The sequence below is a fragment of the Panulirus ornatus genome, chromosome 14 (genome assembly GCF_036320965.1).
Source record: "Panulirus ornatus isolate Po-2019 chromosome 14, ASM3632096v1, whole genome shotgun sequence".
NCBI lineage: Eukaryota > Metazoa > Arthropoda > Malacostraca > Decapoda > Palinuridae > Panulirus > Panulirus ornatus.
The window spans coordinates 16,540,811-16,564,956 of NC_092237.1; the positions used below are offsets into that span (position 1 = coordinate 16,540,811).

Here is a 24,146-nt window from a genome sequence, read left to right on the forward strand (position 1 = left end):
TCTGCTTTTCTAAAGTGTGTGGAAGAAGAAAGTTAAGAGTAAATGTGAATAAGAGCAAGGTTATTAGGTACAGTAGGGTTGAGGGTCAAGTCAATTGGGAGGTGAGTTTGAATGGAGAAAAACTGGAGGAAGTGAAGTGTTTTAGATATCTGGGAGTGGATCTGTCAGCGGATGGAACCATGGAAGCGGAAGTGGATCATAGGGTGGGGGAGGGGGCGAAAATTTTGGGAGCCTTGAAAAATGTGTGGAAGTCGAGAACATTATCTCGGAAAGCAAAAATGGGTATGTTTGAAGGAATAGTGGTTCCAACAATGTTGTATGGTTGCGAGGCGTGGGCTATGGATAGAGTTGTGCGCAGGAGGATGGATGTGCTGGAAATGAGATGTTTGAGGACAATGTGTGGTGTGAGGTGGTTTGATCGAGTAAGTAACGTAAGGGTAAGAGAGATGTGTGGAAATAAAAAGAGCGTGGTTGAGAGAGCAGAAGAGGGTGTTTTGAAATGGTTTGGGCACATGGAGAGAATGAGTGAGGAAAGATTGACCAAGAGGATATATGTGTCGGAGGTGGAGGGAACGAGGAGAAGAGGGAGACCAAATTGGAGGTGGAAAGATGGAGTGAAAAAGATTTTGTGTGATCGGGGCCTGAACATGCAGGAGGGTGAAAGGAGGGCAAGGAATAGAGTGAATTGGAGCGATGTGGTATACCGGGGTTGACGTGCTGTCAGTGGATTGAATCAAGGCATGTGAAGCGTCTGGGGTAAACCATGGAAAGCTGTGTAGGTATGTATATTTGCGTGTGTGGACGTGTGTATGTACATGTGTATGGGGGGGGGTTGGGCCATTTCTTTCGTCTGTTTCCTTGCGCTACCTCGCAAACGCGGGAGACAGCGACAAAGTATAAAAAAAAAAAAAAAAATATATATATATATATTTATATCCTGGGAGTGATTACTGGAAAGTCAACAAAACAGCAGGGTTCAGGGTCCATACGGAGAGGAACAGTGTTTATGATGCCCAAGCAGCTAATTCAGCCATATCATCATCCTCCTCCTCCTTCTTCCTACGCTCAGGCCTGGCAATGGAGCTGGTGGGAACCTCTGGTTCACCTGTGGTCAAGAGTTTCTCATCCAGGTCTTCCTGTTCGAGCTCCTCTAGCTCAGCCAGGAGATCATCTTCATCCACATCTTGTCCAAATGCCACTGGGTTAGAGATGGCCTCTGATATTTCCCGAGCTACATCCTGTTGCTCTGCTATGTCGTCCATCATGTCGTGGACCTCATCCACATTCATGTGTTGATGAGCTGATTTCAGAGCTTTGGCTGCTTCACTCATTGTTTGCAAGACATTAGTGTTCGTGTTAGCTGATTCAAGGGCTTCTCGCTGCATCTCAATAGTACTAAGAGTTCCATCAATCTGCTGAAGCTGCTTGTCATACCTCTTCTTGCGCTTAAGAGCTTGTAGTGCGACTCTCTTATTTTTAGTGCCATTCTGCTTAGCGATGGTGATTTCTTGTTGAATTTTCTTCTCTAAAAGTCCTGTTTCTTAATCAACATTTCCTCCGTGTCCCTAAGTTTCTGGATGGCTTCCCCCGCCGTGGGCGCCTTCTCGTTTTTCCCTCCCTCCTTTTTCTTTTTTTTTTCTTTTTTTTTTTCCAAAAGAAGGAACAGAGGAGAGGTCCAGGTGAGGATATTCCCTCAAAGGCCCAGTCCTCTGTTCTTAACGCTACCTCGCTATCGCGGGAAATAGCGAATAGTATGAAAAAAAAATATATTTATATATATATATATATATATATATATATATATATATATATATATATATATATATATATATATATATATATTTTCTTTCTTTTCTATCAAACTATTCGCCATTTCCCGCGTTAGCAAGGTAGCGTTAAGAACAGAGGACTGGGCCTCTGAGGGAATATCCTCACGTGGCTACCTTCTCTGTTCCTTCTTTTGGAAAATTAAAAAAAAAACAAAAAAAAAAAAATAGAGGGGAGGATTTCCGGCCCCCCACTCCCTCCCCTTTTAGTCGCCTTCTACGACACGCAGGGAATACGTGGGAAGTATTCTTTCTCCCTTATGCCCAGGGATAACATATATATATATATATATATATATATATATATATATATATATATATATATATATATATATATATATATATATATTCTGAACGCCATATGCCTGTAGTAACAGTCACGTAGATCAATGAGGTTTAGAGGGGCAGAAGCCAAGCTCTCGTTGGTTCATAAACCGCTGCCCGATTCAACCGTGTGAACCAGAGCTCAGATGACCCATGAACCACTGCCGGAGTCATTCACGAACCGCTGCTCGAGGCACCCGTGAATCACGGACCGAGTCATCTCATGAACCACTGCACAAGTCATTAAGTTATCCTTGAACCGCTGGTCGTCAGGAAGGCTTCACCGACGTCCAGTGTTTCACTGCTGTCAGCAAGGCTTCACTAATGTCCAGTGTTTCATTGCCGTCAGCAAGGCTTCCCTGAGGTCCAGCGATGTCCTTAAACCTCTGCTATTGGTAAGTATGTTAGCAATTACCCTCCATTGTCTTCGAATATACCCTATAGCATCTTAAGCTCATCCATTGGCTATCAATAAGTCTTTCGCAGACCAGTGTTTCGAGGAATGAATATCCGTCATAGATCTAGTGTTGCGAGCATTGAAAGACAGCAAGATGATACCCTCCGACAATCGCAGTGGCTGGCGACACAAGCGGGTCCAACAGATGCAAAATTTTTTTCCATTTGCTTCCCATTAAATATTGAGCCAACTCGACCATCTTGCTTGAAGCCTATATCAGATCTCCTGCGATGGATGTTTCCTCTGCCTTTACACGTAGATATTTTTCCTTTACTTATCACAAGCGTCAAAGTTTGAACACTGTTCGTTCTCCCTTCAAACCTCGAAGCGAAAACTGAATGACTTAGAATGCAAAGTCTTGAGCGTCCACCCTTATTGTACTTGAAGGTATTCATAGCAACCTTAGATTTCATTCAAGGGTTTTACGAAAGGATGTTTCATAGAGTCTTTAATCACATAACATGTCAATCCTTTGAGAGATGAGATCAACTAGATGATAAAGGTTCACGTCCCTTGGTCTGTCTCATGATCTATACAATATATAAGCATCAAGGGCCTGGCAGTATGCTCCTAGGAGCAGTACACAATAGGTGCAACAATTGTGAGAGATAAACAGATAATTGGAACAAACGAAAACCTTCACCTAGTTGACGTACACACCAGCGTCACTGTTGTCTGCTGCGCCACCCCTCATGTTTACGAATGTACGCACGAACGCACACAACAGCCAAAGGAGACTGGATGTAAACACGAGACCAAACAGTCACTTGGTTATCAAATTACGGTGAAAACGAGGTGCTGTAGGGCAGCTACGTGAGCATTTTAAAGGTTCTTTGATCCTAAATACGTTTCGATGACTATTACACATTTTCCCCCTTCTCCATAATTCTCTTTACTATCAACATAACGTATATTCTCGAGGGAAAAAAAGCATGAAATTCACCAGCCGTCACTCTCATACTGTTACCACACACTACCAACACCAGTGCAAAAAAAAAAAGGTCATTTATATTTCAAAGTTATTACTGTGGCACATTTAAACGGGACCTTTACTTGAAATAATTACGTAGAGATTATAACACCGCCCTGTGAACATAATGGTTGTGCTGTCGTATATTCGGTTGGTGAAAATAATGATGGTATGGTATTTCCACTGGTCAGTGATTAGATTTTCTGACTGAATTCATTTCATTTCCTTAAACAAGTCATGTTTATTATATAAAATTAATTCCCTGTTTCTCCATTCTTTAGTTTCGTCGACCGTTGCTCACAACGTATCTGTTGTGGGTTTAAAGACATCTAAAACGGTCATAATCACTTTAAAGTGTCGTTAGCTCAGTGGCGGCAACACCTTTGCCTCATTGATACCAGTTCGCGTGTTCGAATCTCACAACGGATGCAGTGCTAAATATACTTCCCTGATATGTAGTTTACGTTAGATTACATGACAGATGATTAAACCTTATTCTTAACCGGGGCTATCAACACATTCATACGAAGAACGACTCAAGAAATTAAACCCTTCCAACATTGGCATATGGACAATCTGGAGGTGATATGATCGAGATGTCCTACATGACACTGAACGGAAAATATGATGAAAATGTGTCCAGTTTTCTATAACCTCCTGTAATGACTCCACCCCCAGCGGGCGAGCACCAGCTTAAACTATATAAATCAAGATCGAGATTAGATATTGGGAAATATCCGTTGACACAAAAGAACAGTAGAAACATGGAGGAATAGCAGCCCTTACCAGAGAAAGTAATAACACCACCATCAATACAGATCTTTGAAGCGTCTCGATCGTTTCTTTGAAGCGTCTCGATCGATTCTTTGAAGCAAGTCTCGATCGTTTCTGGGAAAGGCAAGAACAGGAATATAACTACAGCGACAAGATACACAGGAACAGACATGAGCTAAGAAATCTAAGTTGAGACGAAGAGCTGGCAGAAGAGGACTTCCCAGGAAGTCTCGAGTCACAACAGGATCTGTGAGGATCTGTGAGTAATCAAATTCTAAACTATGTTACGAATGTGATTTTTAAAGAGTTGACGACCAGCGTTTTTGTATGGGGAGCTAAAGATTCACCCAACCGGACTAACGGTCGTGTAGTGGGAGGTTACCCTGCCGGCTGCCGGTTGCATAGCTTCTCACTTGTCTTTAAACTCACAACAGGAGCTGCCTCACGCGGGCCAACGGGCTTTATGTTAGTCTTCTGCAAATGCAACATGATCGTCCAGCAAAGTTCGACATATAAACCAATGAACAGTCGAGACCCGATCGAGGGATATTATTCGACATGTGACCAATTGCCAGTTCAAACATCATGACCAAACCATAGAGGACATATCACTGTCAAACGTCATGGCCACACAACATTGGACATATTACCTATAATCACGTCAAACATCATGGCCACATAACATTGGACATTGGACATATTACCTGTAGTCGTTCAAACGTCATGGCCACACAACATTGGACATATTACCTATAATCACGTCAAACATCATGGCCACATAACATTGGACATATTACCTATAATCAGTTCAAACATCATGGCCACATAACATTGGACATATTACCTATAATCACGTCAAACATCATGGCCACATAACATTGGACATATTACCTATAATCAGTTCAAACATCATGGCCACACAATATTGGCCATATTACCTATAATCTCTTCAAACATCATGGCCACACAACATTGGACATATTACATATAATCAATTCAAACATCATGGCCAAACAGCGATGAACATATCACCTAAGATCAGTTCAAATATCATGGCCAAACAATACCAGAATATCACTTAAAATCACTTCAAACATCATGGCCAAACAATACCAGAATATCACCCATAATCAATTCAAAGATCATGGCCAAACTTCATCGGAATATCATCTATAATCATTTCAAAGATCTTGGGCAAACCATATTGGACAGATTACCTAAGATCAGTTCAGACGTCGTGGGGAAACAGCATTGAACATACCACCAGTGATAATCACTTCAAACATCATGATCAGTCAGGTTAGGTTACTTACCTTTCTCTTAAGACAGGCGGGCGGGCGGGCGGGTGTAGGGCCGTAGAAGCTAAGCAGTCACGAACGAAATGACTCACGAAATTAATCACTCGACAACCTTTCCAGATGATCACATGATAATCAAGTTCTCTCTACATGATCACTGACGGTTGTACTGTACTAAAACCGTTTAGTTATCACAATGAATCGCACTAGATTGTCAGATTTCTTTAGTAATCGCTATTACCACTTAATTGTCAGTTTGATTTGTGCTGTTCACCAATCGCAATATCCACTATGTTGTTCGCTAATCACTGACGCAAAGAAGCGTGGTTGTTACGCTCGAAAAAACATTTTTCCCAATCCGGTGAAATGAATTCACAAACCTGAATTAATCACTTGATCATCTATAATCATTAGAAACATAATGGCCAAACGCTTTGGCATATATGCCAGAAGTATATATCAAAGTCTCATGGAAAGCATACACGAATTCTTCTGTTAATCACTCGATCAATTTCATTTTTTCTTAAATCTAATCACTTACGCGATGATTTTCTCTCTATATAACACTTTTAAGTAACGCATTTCACAGACGCCCGAGCTAGTAACGTGGTGACGTTAGTGTCGACGTTGTCTTCCAGTTCTGTTACACACACACACACACACACACACACACACACGCACGTAGTCCTCCTCCCTCTTGCCTCAGAGACGGTCTGGTTGAGGGAACACGACTGGTTCACCTCATCCTGGGGTGGGTCTGGACGTGGCCATGTAACCACTGGTCATAACAAGCTGTTTGACCATCGACCCGGTGAGTTACGGAGGCGACTAAGAAGTTATTTCTCTCGTAATTACAAAGGTAACTTTATGGAAATTATCAATGATTGGTAATTATATCGTGATGATGACATGACCAAGCTGATAGATTTTGATTAACTGATACAGATACAGAGACTCATGGGCCGACCCTCCGCTGACGTATGTACAGGAAAGCTAAGCAGGCTGGACAGCGATTGCTGGCAGACGAGTATACCTGTGGCTGGTGTACCAACGCGGCCTGTGTTAGGTGCCATGTCTCTCTCATGATATACCATCCCGATGTGTCATGACCAACTGTGTCACGTGTCATGGCATGCCATATAAGTACACACACACACACACACACACACACACCTGCCCATAAATACACTAAGAGTAAAGGATACAAACTTGAAGACACTTTATTGCTACCTCACCACAGGAGCAATGTGGATGTCTGATACTTGGGTGGGTCTGAACTACGGATTTAGAGATCCTAAAACAGAAAACGATCATGCTACACCTACTCTGTGTGGGCCATCTTTATCGGGACGGCTCAATCATCTCACATTTTCGTCCCTCGAAATGATACTGGGACGTGATATAACGTATTTCTCATTAGTTCATGCTCTTGATGCTCAGTTGATTTCGTGCTTGCACGACAGAGATCGGTTTGGTAGTACTGATACTATGTTCCGAGCAGCATTATGGAATGTGTCAGACCAGTGAGGATAATGACCAAAAAAGTGGTATATTTTCCTCCATACTCGTGTCTGAGGATAGTGAGGACACGAGAAAAGGCTCTGGCCAGCAGCACACATCCTCACTATTCATTTGTATGATGAGGTGTTGTTTGGTTACTGGTGACATCTATCAATAAGACGTGAAATCATACATCAGGCGGGAATTCAAAATGAACTGCGAATTTATCAAAGCCACAACAATGGCTCGGAGTACCTCTCCTTATGTGACACAACAGTGGCGAGGAGTACCTGTCCTTATGTGACACAACAGTGGCGAGGAGTACCCCTCCTTATGTGACACAATAGTGGCGAGGAGTACCTCTCCTTATGTGACACAACAGTGGCGAGAAGTACCTCTCCTTATGTGACACAACAGTGGCGAGGAGTACCTCTCCTTATGTGACACAATAGTGGCGAGGAGTACCTCTCCTTATGTGACACAACAGTGGCGAGGAGTACCTCTCCTTATGTGACACAATAGTGGCGAGGAGTACCTCTCCTTATGTGACACAACAGTGGCGAGAAGTACCTCTCCTTATGTGACACAACAGTGGCGAGAAGTGCCCCTCCTTATGTGACACAATAATGGCGAGAAGTACCCCTCCTTATGTGACACAACAGTGGCGAGAAGTACCTCTCCTTATGTGACACAATAGTGGCGAGGAGCATAAGATGGTTGATATCAGCCTCCCTCCATTTACAGATTTTGATTTCACTTGAACAGAATTGAAAAAAAATGTTATTAAAAAAATGTCACCATTTTTACTTGAACCATTTCAAATACCTCAAATTCATGCCCATCTTTTGGCCAAAGCTTAACCATAAAAATATACGCCAAGTTCTGCGCATGTAGGAGAAAATACAGCGCCTGGGTCACAGTTATCTATCAGGGTCGTGCGTACCAAACATGTTGCAGAGACTCGGAAACTGTTCAAAGGAAAGACACAGCTCGAGTGATCATTACTGTGTTGTTCTGTATACTGACCATGTTATCAGAGCCAAGTTATCACTGAGGTCAATAGAGAATCTTTATGATTTGTATCTCTACGTTCAAAACAGAGTTTCATCACCATTATCAGCGTGAGTCATCCCCCTCAAAAAAAAAAGAAAAAAAGAAAAATCTATTAATTCTTTTGCTACACGTGTCCTGAGTGAGTGAAAAATATTAACGTATCAATGTACTTATACGTAGAACTTAACATATGAAAGAAAATGACACAACATGATTTCTGCTGAGAGCCATTTCAGAGTCTTTTCAACTTTTAGCATATAAAAATGTTTCCTTAGGTCGAATACATAATGCGCTGCCTGTTTGTTAAATAGTAACCACAGTTTCATCGTTTTCTACCAAAAATAATGCTATACTTTCTCCTGAAGGTCTTCTGAGCCAACTACAGGAGCCAGGAGTCAAGTTCGTCTGGGGCAGATTCCTCACACAACTTGGAGCTGGCTCTATGCATTTCAATAGCTCTTCCGTTTCCTCTTCTTCATGTACTCCGTTCCCTGGCTTCCTCCTGACGAGAGGAGCTGTGAAGTAAGAGCTGAAGAACCTTTGACCCAGCACAACCTGCAGGATGGGTCCGCCACTCACCAGTCTCTGGTCTACTCTGAATATCATACACAAAAAGGCGCGTACATCATCCCTTTTTCTGTTCAAAGATTTGTTTAATTTGCATTGTTCCTTACCTATAGCTTCTTGAATGTTAGTCTTCTGAACATGAGCAGTAAAACCGGAAGACTTCTGGGGTGTAGCCCAAATATGATACCTGGATCGGCGATGAATGTCTTAAAATATCAAGTTGTATCAAGATTGTCTCCGAGCACATATCGTTTGGTTCCTCATCGCTGCGATAACAAAACTTGAAGATGCTGGAATCAAAAGCCCCAAGGTTCACTTCGCGATGCTCCTCTCAGGCTACTCTGGGTCCTCCGTCTCAGGCTACTCTGGGGTCCTCCGTGTCAGGTTACTCTTGGGTCTTCATCTCAGGCTACTCTGGGTCCACTTCATTTCACTTAGTACAAACACTTCAAGAACCCTCAGCTACTGTTGTCTATTTCTCAAATATATCGTATTGCTCTAGGTAGGCGAACCTGGGATGATATCGTTAGTGAGGATGATGTGGTTTTAGTTTGGAAAAGATGCAGTAATACTTTCAAAGTTGTGGAAGGAACCCATGAGTGCGTATAAGACGATCTTGTTCTAAAACGGGGTCGAAGTGGTGGAGCGATGACATAAGGAAGTGTTTCTTGTCGAAGAAAAAAGCGCATAAGAAACTCTGAGAGACAAATAAAAATGTGACGGAGGAAATCACGGAAATTTGCGTAGGGAAACTGAGAAATTTATACGTCAAGGCAAGTGTTAGTATGAAGCTTATATTGGTGAAAATAGCAAAAGGAGCCTTAAAAAGTTTTATGGTTATTTTAGAAATAAGAGTCATTATCAAATCAAGTAGGCCATTGGTTATAGAAAATGTTAATTCGAGACAACGAAGCCATAGCAAATATTCTAAATCATCTTATTTTTTCGCATCTTTATCTGCAATTGAAGATACAACCTATATCTCGAATCCTTTTCTATTGCAAAAAGCGGGAAAACATTTTGCCACATAATGAAATAACAGATAAGGGTATATCATTAGCGCTAAGTTATATGAAAGCAAATAAAACTGCTGTCCAGTAAGATGAGTTTTATCCGAGAATACTGAAGGAGACGAAAAATGAGATCGCTAAATCAATGGCTGCTCTTTTCAAAATGTCACTCGCAGTGGGAAATGGCGCAAAGGAGTGGACATTTACCAGTCACTTTCCGGAAACTATCGTCCAATTAGCTTAAAGTCTGCAGTTGGTAAACTAACGGAACTCATCATTTGCATTAAGACTGTAAACCATTTAGAGTACCACGGCTTAAGAGACGATTCTCAGCATGGTCTTCGAAGAAATCGTTCATGTATGACAGATTCCCTTGATTCACTCTATGAAATAATCAATATGTGTGATGTATGCAAAGCAATTGATGTCATCTGTTTAGATTTTCAAGGAGCATTTGATGAAGTTCCACATCATCGGGCACTAACAGAACTTAAGTCACATGTTATAAACATGGTTGTACTTCAATGGTTAGAAAACTGGCTGACTTGCCGTAAACAAAGAGTAGTGATTAATGGCAAAACCTGAAAATGGAGAGACGTAACAAGTGGCGTGCCACAGGGATTAATCTTCGGACCGGTTCTCTTTCTCATATGTATTATCGCAAATGGGTTTCATTGTAAGTCTCTGAATTCGTGGATGAAACTTATATGGGAAAAAGATATCAAGAACAGACGCTGAAAGTCTGCAGCTTCAAACTAACATAGACAAACTGATGGAATGGGATCACAACAGGTGGCATATGAATTTTGACACTGATAAGTAGATATTTACATATCGGTAGTAACGATGAAATGGGAAACTACAATAAGGATTCTGCTGAGCTCCAAAAGGTCAATTAGAAAAAGAACTTGGATGTGATAATCTCTGGTGACGTAAAGCCAAGCAAGTAGGGCACAGAAGCAGTAAAAAGGACAAACAAAATTCCTGGAGTCATAGGAAGGACTTTCGAATTTAAGTCTCGGGGAATAATCCTTACCCTTTACAACTGGCTGGTGTGTTCAGTTTTGTTGGTCGCCCAGCTTGAGGAAAGACATTGACAAAATGGAGAATGTACAGGGGCGAGATACCAGGGGGATTCCCGGCCTGAGAAACAAATCCTATGAGAGCCGACCAAACGGATCAAATCTCCTTAGCTTAGAAAAGAGAATGTTGAGAAGTGATCTAATAAGAATCGTTAAAGGCTTCGATAATCTGAGGAGCTGCTTGATAATAGACTCGTCTGATTTCACCCGTAGTAATGTATACAAAAGTCGTTGGCAAACATTCTGCCTCGAAAGTTACAAAGTACTTTGTCTTCAACAGGAATGTTAGCGTATGGAGTGATGATTAGCGTAGCTGAAAGCAGTACATAGATGCATTATTTGATAGATATTTCGCTTCAAATCAACAAAAGACATTATTTGCACCTCCTCACCTACACTATAAGTTTATAAATGTCTGTATATCTTTCAACTCCTACCTTAATAATCTCTAAGTTTCTGTTCTCTTCCGTTATCACAAAGAGCCTCGTTAGCACTAACTAGTCCCTTCCAGTATGACTTCGGTTGTATTCATTTGTCTTTAATTTGTATTTATGTCCAGCAATATATTTGGGACAAGCTACCAGTTGCATGTTCTTATTATGTAATGAATATCATTAGACCAAGACGTCCATATCTCCACACTGTTGTTCTTGATTCCAGTCTGTCTGATATTCCATTGTGTTAACCTTTCCAGAACTGAAGACTCTGGACTCAACCAACCGTATCATGGGTCCCTCTTAAGGCAGACCACTCCTTCTTAATGAGCATCAAACATCTCGGTATAAAGTTCTACATTACTCAACTTTTCTTTCCCGGTTCTCTCATGTGTGCCAGACCTTTTGATCATCCTAACTGGCAAGCTTGGAGTGAGGCCACTCAGTGAATGCCGGACTGTTTAAACCAACCCAAACGTCACTTTTTCTTTCCTCGTTGCCTTTATTACTAACCTTTATGTCTTTGATATCTCAGTCCATGCAAGATATCCAAGTAGTCTTTGACGTGCATCCTGAGGATATCAATAGTCAAACCCCGCGGGACTTTCCTGTGGTTTTGCGCAGACTAAGCTTGCTGACAGCACGTCGCTCGCTGTATACAACATCGCCCTAAATTGCTCTATCCCTTGCACACTTCACACCCTCCTGCCTGCTCAAGTTTCGATCACTCAAAGGATCGTTCACTCATTATTCCACCTCCTCCTTGGCTTCTCGTTTCTTCTTATTCCTTTCGCTTCTTCAAGCAGCCTCTCCACACTCATCCTCTATTTATGTCTGAACCATATTCAACGCACCTTGTTTTTTTTCGGCTCTCTCATGCATACTTCTCATAACTACACACAGACACACACACACACACACACACACACACACACGTACACAATACTAGACTTTTTCTCGCTGGGTTGAAGAGCTCGTTGTCCTATGCTTGATCATCTTGTAAGCACGCAAGTCGTGATCCATTGGTTCGTACAACAGGCCCGGGGTTGGAATCCACCAGGCCTGAGTGAGTGTCACGGGGCTATGTGTCTTCTCAGACTCTGGACATCTGATGTACTAACGTAAATCAGTATCCAGTATACTGTACGACACACTGTGAATGATACTGTGTTATGCTCTCACCTCTTCTACAATACTGACATCTGCCACAATACCTTCTCCAACAATACTGACATCTGCCACAATACCTTCTCCAACAATACTGACATCTGCCACAATACCTTCTCCAACAATACTGACATCTGCCACAATACCTTCTCCAACAATACTGACAGGTGTTACACCATGTAGCCAACAATACTGACAGCTTCAGTCCCTCTCCAACAATAGTAAAAGCTTCTCCACCCTTTCCAACAATGCTGACTGCTTCTCTACTCCCTCCCCAACAATACTGACTGCTCCACCCTCTCTCCAACAATACTGACTGCTTCTCCACTCCCTCCCCAACAATACTGACTGCTCCACCCTCTCTCTAACAATGCTGACTGCTTCTCCACTCCCTCCCCAACAATACTGACTGCTTCTCCACTCCCTCTCCAACAATGCTGACTGCTTCTCCACTCCCTCCCCAACAATACTGACTGCTCCACCCTCTCTCCAACAGTGGAGTTGTGACACATGATCTATCCTTATAATTTTCTAGCTCTGACTGCAATCGATCGATACAGACAGGTAAAAAAAAGAATTATCTCACATTTGTGAATAGTATATTGGTAACGCCATTCCATGAAAAATGAATGCACATCAGTGTCATAGAGTAAATATGGACACACGAACACCGTACGGTAAAAATGGATGAATATCAACATCATGAAATAGATATTGATACATATATCAGCATGAATATTTCATGGAACACGAAATTATGCCTCGGCACAAATCATTTGGATTAAGTGTCAAAATGGCAACACCAAAACTCTCGCCCCAAAAAAAAAGATAGCAAGTCATCACCCAACTTTCATCCTTATGGTCGTGTAGCATAAGGCCTATTTCAAACCCATCGTACACATGATTATGAGAAAGGAACTAATTGGCTACCGCACATTCGTCAACGGGAGTCACAATCATGAGCCATATGCTCCTAGTTCTTAAGGGTTAGATTTCCCCTTTTAGAGTAGCGTTGTTGACCATATTACCCCCCGGCCCCGGTGAAGCTGTTTACACACTGGTGATTTAAAGGTTTTGTTGTGGTGGTGTTGGGTGGTTACGGACGCGAGCGATGGTGGCTGGGGCAACTTCTGTCACTGGGTTCTCCATTGGAGCGAAAGAGAAAGTTAAGTAGATACACAGACCACACAGACTCAAGATCCAAGCGAGGTGCTTTGGCCTAAACACTATTCAAAAGATAGATAGATAGATAGATAGATAGATAGAGAGAGAGAGAGAGAGAGAGAGAGAGAGAGAGAGAGAGAGAGAGAGAGAGAGAGAGAGAGAATTGGCCATTAATCATCCTTGAGTCTAGAATCTTTTTTTTCCTCTTGTAACTGGACAATATATATATATATATATATATATATATATATATATATATATATATATATATATATATATATATATATATTTTTTTTTTTTTGTCCCTAAATTTTTTTTTCTTATCCTGCGACATTTTATGGGCACATCTACGAAGTCCATATTGGCTTTAGGGGTTGGATGGTATGTGATGTTTTATGTGATGTTTTATGTGATGTTTTATGTGATGGGCGAACGTATCGTCGGTCAGTGGATTGTCGACGATATACATGAAGACTTTTTGTCATAAAGCTTTTGATTTACGACGGTACGATCCTTGAGCGCGATGGTACGATCCTTAAGCAAGGCGGTACGATCCTTGAGCACGACATATGATCCTTGAGTGAGACGGTACGATCCTTGAGTGCGATGGTACGATCCTTGAGCACAACGGTACGATCTTTGAGCAAGACGGTACGATCCTTGAACACAACGATACGATCCTTGAGCACGACGGTACGAACCTTGAGTACAACGGTACGATCTTTGAGCAAGGCGGTACGATCCTTGAGCACGACGGTACGATCCTTGAGCAAGACAGTACGATCCTTGATCATGACGGTACGATCTTTGAGCAAGACGGTACGATCCTTGAGCACGACATATGATCCTTGAGCAAGACGGTACGATCCTTGAGCACAACGGTACGACCTTTGAGCACAACGGTACGATCTTTGAGCACAACGGTACGATCTTTGAGCACGAATGATATCGACACTTGAGAATGACGATATATTGTCATCAAATCATCAAGCATCGTCAACATACGTAACGTAAAAAGAGAAAAAAGAAAAAGAAAACGGAAAATAAGAATACAGAAAACTTACATTTCTACATAGTGTTACAATATGAAAGAAAATGAAGGAAAACAATAAAAGTATTAAACAAGAAAATTCCCCTTTGTGTATTGTCTCAGTCCTCCTCCATTCGTCGCTCAGGATGAAGCCCCAACTGGCTCACTTGGAAAATTGGAAGCCGTGGGCCGAGGAACATGGTTGAGAAGTACCAGGTGTAACAAGACAATTCACAAGACAATCTAATAAGTATTTCCAGACCAGAGCTTTGGTAGACGAAGCATTCATTCTCTGGTCCAATGTTGTTCTCATAACTTTAATTATTTCCAGTGACTGATCATTGCTAGGACATACGTATGGGGCATTTCTAGCACCTGATCATTGCTGGGACATATGTATGGGGCATTGCTAGTGACTGACCATTGCTGGGACATATGTATGGGGCATTGCTAGTGACTGACCATTGCTGGGACATACGTATGGGGCATTTCTAGCACCTGATCATTGCTGGGACATATGTATGGGGCATTTCTAGTGACTGACCATTGCTGGGACATATGTATGGGGCATTGCTAGTGACTGATCATTGCTAGGACATATGTATGGGGCATTTCTAGTGACTGACCATTGCTGGGACATATGTATGGGGCATTTCTAGCACCTGATCATTGCTGGGACATATGTATGGGGCATTTCTAGCACCTGATCATTGCTGGGACATATGTATGGGGCATTCCTAGTGACTGATCATTGCTGGGACATATGTATGAGGCATTGCTAGTGACTGATCATTACTAGGACATAAGCATGGAACATTTCTAGATCATCTTATCCTATATACAAACGTACAGATACTCTTGTCCTAATATGACCTGCAGTTCATTCACAGACATAATGCACTTTAAGTTACAGCTGAGAGCAGTTATATGTTACATATCAAAGCTTCTTTCCAGAACTCTCTCAGTCTCATTTCCCTCCTTCCTCCATGATCTTATTCTTGTTCTCCTCCTCTTCCTTCACTTCCTTCTTCTATCCCAGTTGATTTTCCTATTTTCGTTTATCTTCTATGTTCGCTAACTTTTCCTTCTTCTTTTCATTAACTTTTGCCTTCTTTTTCCCTCCAGTATAGTGTTGGACACCATATCCTGGAACACTTCCAGTTTAGCGTTGGGTCACCATAGCCTGGAACACCTTCAGTATAGCGTTGGATCACCATAGCCTGGAACACCTTCAGTATAGTGTTGGATCACCATAGCCTGGAACACCTTCAGTATAGTGTTGGGTCACCATAGCCTGGAACACTTCCAGTTTAGTGTTGGGTCACCATAGCCTGGAACACCTTCAGTATAGTGTTGGGTCACCATAGCCTGGAACACCTTCAGTATAGTGTTAGGTCACCATATCCTGGAACACCTTCAGTATAGTGTTAGGTCACCATAGCCTGGAACACCTTCAGTATAGTGTTGGGTCACCATAGCCTGGAACACCTTCAGTATAGTGTTAGGTCACGATAGCCTGGAACACCTTCAGTATAGTGTTGGGTCACCATAGCCTGGAACACCTCCAGTATAGTGTTAGGTCACGATAGCCTGGAACACCTTCAGTATAGTGTTGGGTCACCATAGCCTGGAACACCTCCAGTATAATGTTAGGTCACCATAGCCTGGAACACCTTCAGTATAGTGTTAGGTCACCATAGCCTGGAACACTTCCAGTATAGTGTTGGGTCACCATAGCCTGGAACACTTCCAGTATAGTGTTGGATCACCATAGCCTGGTACACCTTCAGTATAGTGTTGGATCACCATAGCCTGGTACACCTTCAGTATAGTGTTGGATCACCATAGCCTGGTACACCTTCAGTATAGTGTTGGGTCGCCATACCCACCTCTTCCTATACTTCCTTCCTCACTACACTCTCCTGTTGTCTCCCCATTCCTTTTATCTCTCCTTCCTGCCTCGTACCCCCACTTTTTGTATTCTCCCTCTCCCTTGCTCCTCTCTTTCCAAGCAGAAAGGCAACCTTACCGACAAGTTTACAAGCTCCTCCCTTGCTCCTGTAAATAATTTACGACCCAGACCTGCCAGCAGCCTTTGCGTGAATTTTTAACAACCACTTTTCCAGGACGGGGCGGATTTCTGAGGCTCCCTGATTATTCTTTGTCTCTGTAACTTTACTTTTTATAACGATGTTGGAAACTGTGTGTGCAGCTCACCTCCAGCACGGGTCAGCTCCTGCTTGTTCATACCCGGGGCTTGTGGAAGGGCAGGGAACAGCTGCTGTGCTTATCGATAAGGAGTTATGCAAGTTCTTGTAGGATGATATGGTGAACTTTATACATCTATATCTTTATCTATCTATCTATCTATCTCTCTATCTATCTATCTATCTATCTATCTATCTATCTATCTATCTATATATATATATATATATATATATATATATATATATATATATATATATATATATATATATATATATATATATATATATATACCATTTTGTCCATGGGGATATGAAACACGATAAGTTCCCAAGTGCACTTTTGTGTAATGATCGCATCGTTAGGGGAAATACAAGAAAAAAAACGTAACAGTCAGGTGATATACAACTGTATGTGTGTGTGTGAGTGTGTGTGTGTGTGTGTGTGTGTATGTGTGTGTGTGTGTGTGTGTGTGTGTGTGTGTGTGTGTGTGAGTGTGTGTGTGTGTGTGTGTGTGTGTGTGTGTGTGTGTGTGTGTGTTTTGTGTGTGTGTGTGTGCGTGTGTGTGTGTGTGTGTGTGTGTTTGTGTGTGTGTGTGTGTGTTTGTGTGTGTGTGTGTGTGAGTGTGTGTGTGGGTGTATTCGTCAAAATTTCAAGTACTTTAAGGGTATTATACTTCGTCTCACTCCATTGTTCAATACTTCTTATCTTTCCTTCAACCATATCAGGATTTCCTTCTCCCTGTTGTTCAATATCGTTGGTGATATTCCAGTTATTTTCTTTGTCATTTGTCTTTAATGTTGCAATCCCCCTTCCCCCCTGGATGTCATTGCCTTCCCTTCTTACAAATTTAATTTCTTGCATTTACCTTCACGTGCCACATCCCCCGCCCCCAAGTATCCATACCTCGATATTCTTTCGACAGACGTGGGTGTCCAACACCTTACTCTCATACCAAACTAGAATTACTCATTAGATATATATGTATAAAAAACATTCTTTCATAGACACCCACATTTAGATTTTACCCCCTATCCAGTCCCTCATAAAACCATTGAATTTTCAATTCTTTTAGTTAATAGCATCGGTTCTTTTAGTTATAACTTCCAGTCCAGGTTCAATTGTTTGATCTTTGTTCGTAATCATGTATTTCTACACCTACTAACATTACGTGTTCGTCCGTCTTACCTCATCATTCCACAACAATAACCAGCCTCCCACGCTCATTTACAGTCTGATGACAGCTATCTATCCCTTAGTTAGCGTTTTGATTTTCCGCTTTTGAATCTTGATAACCAATAGATATTTCTCAGCTGGCCAGATATGTGCTTTGGTCGGAGGACCCCCCCAACCCCCCCGGTCCCCTCCCTCCCGAGGTCACCAGGTCACAGGCTGTGGGCCTGTACGCCATTCGTCCTCCCTGTGAACATGGAAGTAAGGATAACTAAGAGAGAGAGAGAGAGAGAGAGAGAGAGAGAGAGAGAGAGAGAGAGAGAGAGAGAGAGAGAGAGAGAGAGAGAGAGAGAGAGAGAGAGAGAGAGAGAGAGAGAGAGACAGAACATCACTCATTCTCGCATGCCATATTGTCTATCTCTGGCAGGCAGGCAGGTTGGTCAGCCGCCAGAGCCTTACGTCCCCGCCAGGGTTTCGTCAGAGCCGTGGGAACCCGCACACTCAAAAAGGTCATTTTGCTGTCAATTCAGAGGCGCCTTTCAAGTCGGCGAGATTTTTTTTGACCATCCACAGCATTGGGGAAGTTGCCAGGCAAACATTGTGCCTAAACATTCACCTTTTTACTGAGTCACACAAAATACATTCACAATGAGTATTGAATAGCCTTAGAAACACTAATGATTCTTCTAATTCATCTTACTTATCGTCACAAATGAACCCGACGCATCTAATTCACAGCTAAAGGCGATTCACTAGGCAGATGGGGGAGTGCGCGGTAGCGAAGGATGTAAAGACAGGCGTTAGGTATTGCATCATTGACACGTGTTCCGACCTTACAGTCTCCTTCAAAAGGAAGTGTCAAGAATGAAATTCCCATACACCTGCGTGTGTTTCCTTCGCTAACGTTGCCCCCTGGTTTGCAGTAACCATTACGACAAGTATGGTGTTACAGAGTAAGAATAAGACGAAGAAATTTGTAACCGATTTCCATTTTCATTCGTGCTTTCCTGCTATAGGTCTTAAACACAGGTCTGCGTTATCTGAGAACGAGAAATTCTTCAGCATTTCTTATCTCAGATCTTTATCTATCATCTTCTTATCTCTTCTTTGTATAACTTTATCTGTTGTGCAAAAACTCCTGATACTCTGATAATCTTCGTCAGCCTCACTTGACTAGATGGACAGATTAAGCTGGTTATGTCTGAGGTCTATAACTGTGAGGGAGGGAGGGTGTCTTTCCCCTTCCCTTCCACCTTACCTGCCAGAGTGGAACGTCAGATGAGAGCGGTCACGGTGAAGGCAATCGCCAGATGATTAATCTTAGATGAAAGGAAGAAGAAGAAGAAGAAGATGAGCCAGTGGTGGGTCTCGTGTGGCCTGGGCGGGGTGAGGGTTTGGGAGGCAGAGGTGAAGAGGGGTGCAAAACTGAGAGAGAGAAGAGAGAGAGAGAGAGAGAGAGAGAGAGAGAGAGAGAGAGAGAGAGAGAGAGAGAGAGAGAGAGAGAGAGAGAGAGAGAGAGAGAGAGAGAGAGAGAGAGAGAGAGAGAGGATCACATGAAATAACGTAAATAACAGCAAATAACGCAAATAACAGTAAATGTAAGTGAAATATAAGTGAGTGTCAGTGAAAAAGATCAGCAGTTGTGGGAGATGACACCGCCATACTTGGTAGGTGAGGGTGTGTGAGGGGGGTGAGAGGAACTCTGCAAGAGGGCAAATGCATCGAGGAGAAAAAAAAAAGAAGGAAAGAAGTTGTCAAGGACAGCTGTGCAGGTTGTGGTGGGAGTGGTTGTGAGGGACGAGACTTGAGAAGAAGAAGAAGAAAAAAAAAAGACGGGAGTGGGAAGAAGAAGGGTATGGCCAGGTGGAGGAAGGAAATGAGAAGGGCAACCAGTGAGAGAGTATTTACTTACGAGCAATCACGACCAAAGGGGCCAACTCGGTGGCCCGGTGACTTGGCTGAAAATAGAGATGGCCTGGGCTTAAAGAAAACTGGATGTGGCAAGGATGCGAAACAAAACAAAACCAAAAAAAGAAAAAATCAAGAGAGCAAATTCGTGACTGAAGGGAGTATTAATCTAAAGACCTTTACGGCAATATACTGGATACCTGAAGATGTGTGGCTGAAGATAGTCGGATAAAAAAAAAAAAGAGAAAAACATTGACAGTCAAGACGGTTTGATAAAAGGAACATTCATTCAAGATATATCTTACACACTGTCGTATCAAAACTCAATGTAAACATGAAGTGCTCATTTTGCAACTACTTAGACAATGGCAGAGTCACATGTAAATCTTATTTTTTTTTTCTCTGGAAGCTCTTGTCCATACCCTGCTGAAGGTCGTGGACCCAGAGGGATCATCCTAACCTTCAAGGCAAATATCTAATCTGTCCTCAGACCACATAAGTCATCAGCTTGCGTCTGCCATCATTCGGCACCCACGCGACTCTCCTGTCTCCAACACGACCACTGAATAATCAACTCCTGTCAAAATCCTATTTACAAGCTAATTGCTCCCGAGCTGAACGAGGAAGCGTTTTCCTGTTCTATCTGGACCAAGTCGAGGATATTCAAAATGTAAATGGCTTATTCAGATTTGGTTATTCAGAAGCTACAGAGGTTAATAGTCATTTGTTCTTAAAAGGGAGGGAGGCATGTCTGACTCATGAAGAGGTTAGAGTATATAGTGAAAAGTTGCTCCATCTTTTTCAAGTCTCACACAAACACAACACTTGCATCGTTCTCTTGTTCAGTCCTTTACAGGTGAGCCAAGGTTCCTCTCACCTTTATGTTTGACCCTCTGACCTCCTCTTTATGTGGGTTTCCTTTCTTGCTTTATATACCTTTATTTTTTGTACAGATTGGCTCTGTGTCTGTGTCTTTCATATTATCTTGTTTCTACGATTCTCTGTGGACACGCATAGGACAGTCATACCATCCTCTCTCTCTCTCTCTCTCTCTCTCTCTCTCTCTCTCTCTCTCTCTCTCTCTCTCTCTCTCTCTCTCTCTCTCTCTCTCTCTCTCGTAATATGGGGAAGACTGTTTATAAGAGATCTGACTGTACAATAGGAAGCTGATTTAGATAAAAAAAAAAGTGTCCTTGCCAAGATTCGAGCCTTGGCTTGACTCATTCGATTATTCATTGCTCCACAAGTGCTCAAAAAAGGTATCTATATAATTATAACTGTTTTGTCGCTGCCGTTGAATTGTGGATACCAAAAAAAAAAGAGACCCTGCTGGGATTCGAACCTGGAAACAGCCGATTGTATCATGTGCGTTATCCGTTGCTCCATAGGGTCAAAGCTATTCAAAACGCGACGAGGTATTTATCCTATTTTTTTTGTTTACACTTAACTTTTTACCGCTGCCAGAGTCAGTCAGGATGTGTTTATGGTCGAGCTGATGTGTTGAATATTGGACACTGGAAGGATAGGATAATCATATTTGCCTGTGTGTCTTAGCATTAGTGTTTACATTATCCCTTTGGATTCTTTTATCTTTCATTATATTCACCTGTTAATGGTATCTATCTATCTATCTATCTATCTCCTGCAGAGAGAGAGAGAGAGAGAGAGAGAGAGAGAGAGAGAGAGAGAGAGAGAGAGAGAGAGAGAGAGAGAGAGAGAGAGAGAGAGAGAGAGAGAGAGAGGAATCTAATCAGAGAAAATGGCGAAACAAAATAACTTACGAATCTCCATCTCACAGACGTCACTGGCCATCACGAAACCCACGCATCTCCTTATTCTTTATACCACTTACAAATCTCCTGCGGTGAGCGCTACGCAGTGGCCCTTCCTTTCGGCAAAACCCTGATCACAGAAGCTCTTCTAATCCCTCTTTCACCTTCTTCTTTCTCTCGTTTCTCCGGGTGAGACTATGTAGGTCATACAGTGTAGCTGATGCTGTGTACGGATCTGTGTGAGGAGAGTGTGGGGCAACTGATTAGAAGTGCTCTGTGTCTTCGTTGTGGTGGTGGTGGTGGGGCCACGGGCATGTAGAGTCCTGGGATAGGCTGAAACGATGTTTGTAGTGTTGTAGGGATGGGATGATGTCCAGAGCATGCATATGACAGGTGTGTGTGTGTATGTGTGTGTGTGTGACCTATTTTGTGCTGTGAGGGGAAGGAGTTTCACGTTCATGGTGACCCGAAACTCGCTCAATAATCTTTGCTATCATACATCTTCTTTAATCTATGTACATTGTCTGTATCAACCATGTATCTAGTCATCTAATTCCGTTCATCCACCATTCTTATACTTTAAAAGTATTCTCCTAATTTTCTTAACAAGTTTCTTGCTTAATTCTATGTCCTTTAGTTGCTCTCTCTCCCTGCATCTCCCAAACAACTGTACAATACACTTGTGTGTAAATAAATGAAGAATGGTTTATTGACTTCAGGCAACCATTTGATTGAAAACATACAGCTGAGGAATTAACGTAATTAGAGTTCACAACAGTTACGAGTTAATTACAAAATAGCAAAAGATCAAGGTTGGGCTGAACATTTATCTGAAAATTCATCGTTGTCATTTAGCAGCGAGAGATCTCCATACCATTATCACTGGGGATTATCATAATGTGCGCGACACGCTCGAAAACACTTTTGGAAGATCAGGTTATTCTCATGCTAATTCTCGAACAAATATTACTGGAACAATTCATGTATGATGATCAATCATATCCACTGGACGAGTCGGATAGCTTTTACTTCCTCCAGTTTTTCTCATTGTTATCCTACGGCTCCTATCCACCTCACCCTTCTCCTATTCCTCTTCCTCCCCCCCTCCCCTTCTCCTGTATTACCACTCCTTCAACCTTTCTTCTTTCTCTTATCTTCCTTATCTTCCTCTCGTCACTTGGTCATTGTGTCCTCCCTGCCTGCCTTCCCAAGATGTATAGACTTCCACATGTGCCCACCACATCCCTCGTCCAGCTGCTATCCTCGATTAGTCGTATCTTCCGTCCACCTGTCTATCTTCTCCGTCTACCTTGATAGACAGGCCTGGCGGATGATATGTTACCTGGTTAGGTATCTATAACTGGAGTGTGTGTAGGTGTGTGTGTGTGTGTGTGTGTGTGTGTGTGTGTGTGTGTGTCTGTGTGTGTGTGTGTGTCTGTGTGTGTTTCAGCTAAACACATGACTTCACTGATACTGTGTCTTTCTTGGCCATAAAGATGAATGCCGAGGACGGAAAATCTCAAGACGACATAATCACATCAAGATAGATATTTCGGTGACTAAATGACAGATCATCTTGGTACGAGGGCAACATTCCAAGATAAAAAAAATTTGATTTATATGGAAAAGTCATCCAGAAAGATGAAATATACGATATATATACCACTCTGCTTCCTCAGGAGTGTGTCAATGAACGTTTCGTGTCGTATATTTCAATGCTTTATGAAAACAATAAGTTTAACAAAGTTCAAGAAATACGAAGGGTAAAGTTGAGGAAGACTCGATCTTCTTCAACCTCCGCGAGTGTATTCAGTGACCAGAGCTGCTCACACTGCTCACACAAGGGTACGTGCAGACAAGAAGTGCTGACGTGGCTCCTCTGGTGCCAGCAATGGTGACGAGCTTCCCCTGAAGTTCTAAGCAGTCCAGCACACGAGATATGCCTGGTTATCTACGAAGACAAGCGGTTGACACGTTTGATAATATTCAGACGTCTGTAATGTGTTTCCTCGTCGCTTGTGTGTCGTTATCTGTGCCTGTGGGGGCAGAGGGAGGGAGCTGTACACTCGTGGGGCTTCGCCTCATGATCAAGTTTCCCTCCTCGTATGCATTTTTCTTTTCTCTTCTTTTGCATTTTGCGATTGTGCTGCATTCATTCATTCATTCATTCATTCATTCTTTTTTTTCCTCAGTTCAGCTTGTTAGACGAGTCCAAAACTCGGTTGCTGACGGAAAAGAAAAAAAATATGGATCCTGACGTCCCGATGCACATTGTGCGTCACTTTCAGTCGTGTGCTGTTGTTAAGGATTCTTTCCTTGAATCAAAGACTCTGCTTTCTGTCTTCACGTCGCCATGGCCTCTTGCAGGTTCTTACGTTGTTATCACCGTTTCCTCTTATCATTCCATTCCGTCCTGATACCATTATGACTGC

General features: G+C 42.3%; 1 pseudogene; it reads right to left on the minus strand.

Annotated features, from left to right (window-relative positions):
- Positions 1-940: 940 nt before the first annotated feature.
- Positions 941-21,754, minus strand: LOC139753514 (charged multivesicular body protein 4b-like; annotated as a pseudogene).
- Between the last annotated feature and the right edge of the window lie 2,392 nt (positions 21,755-24,146).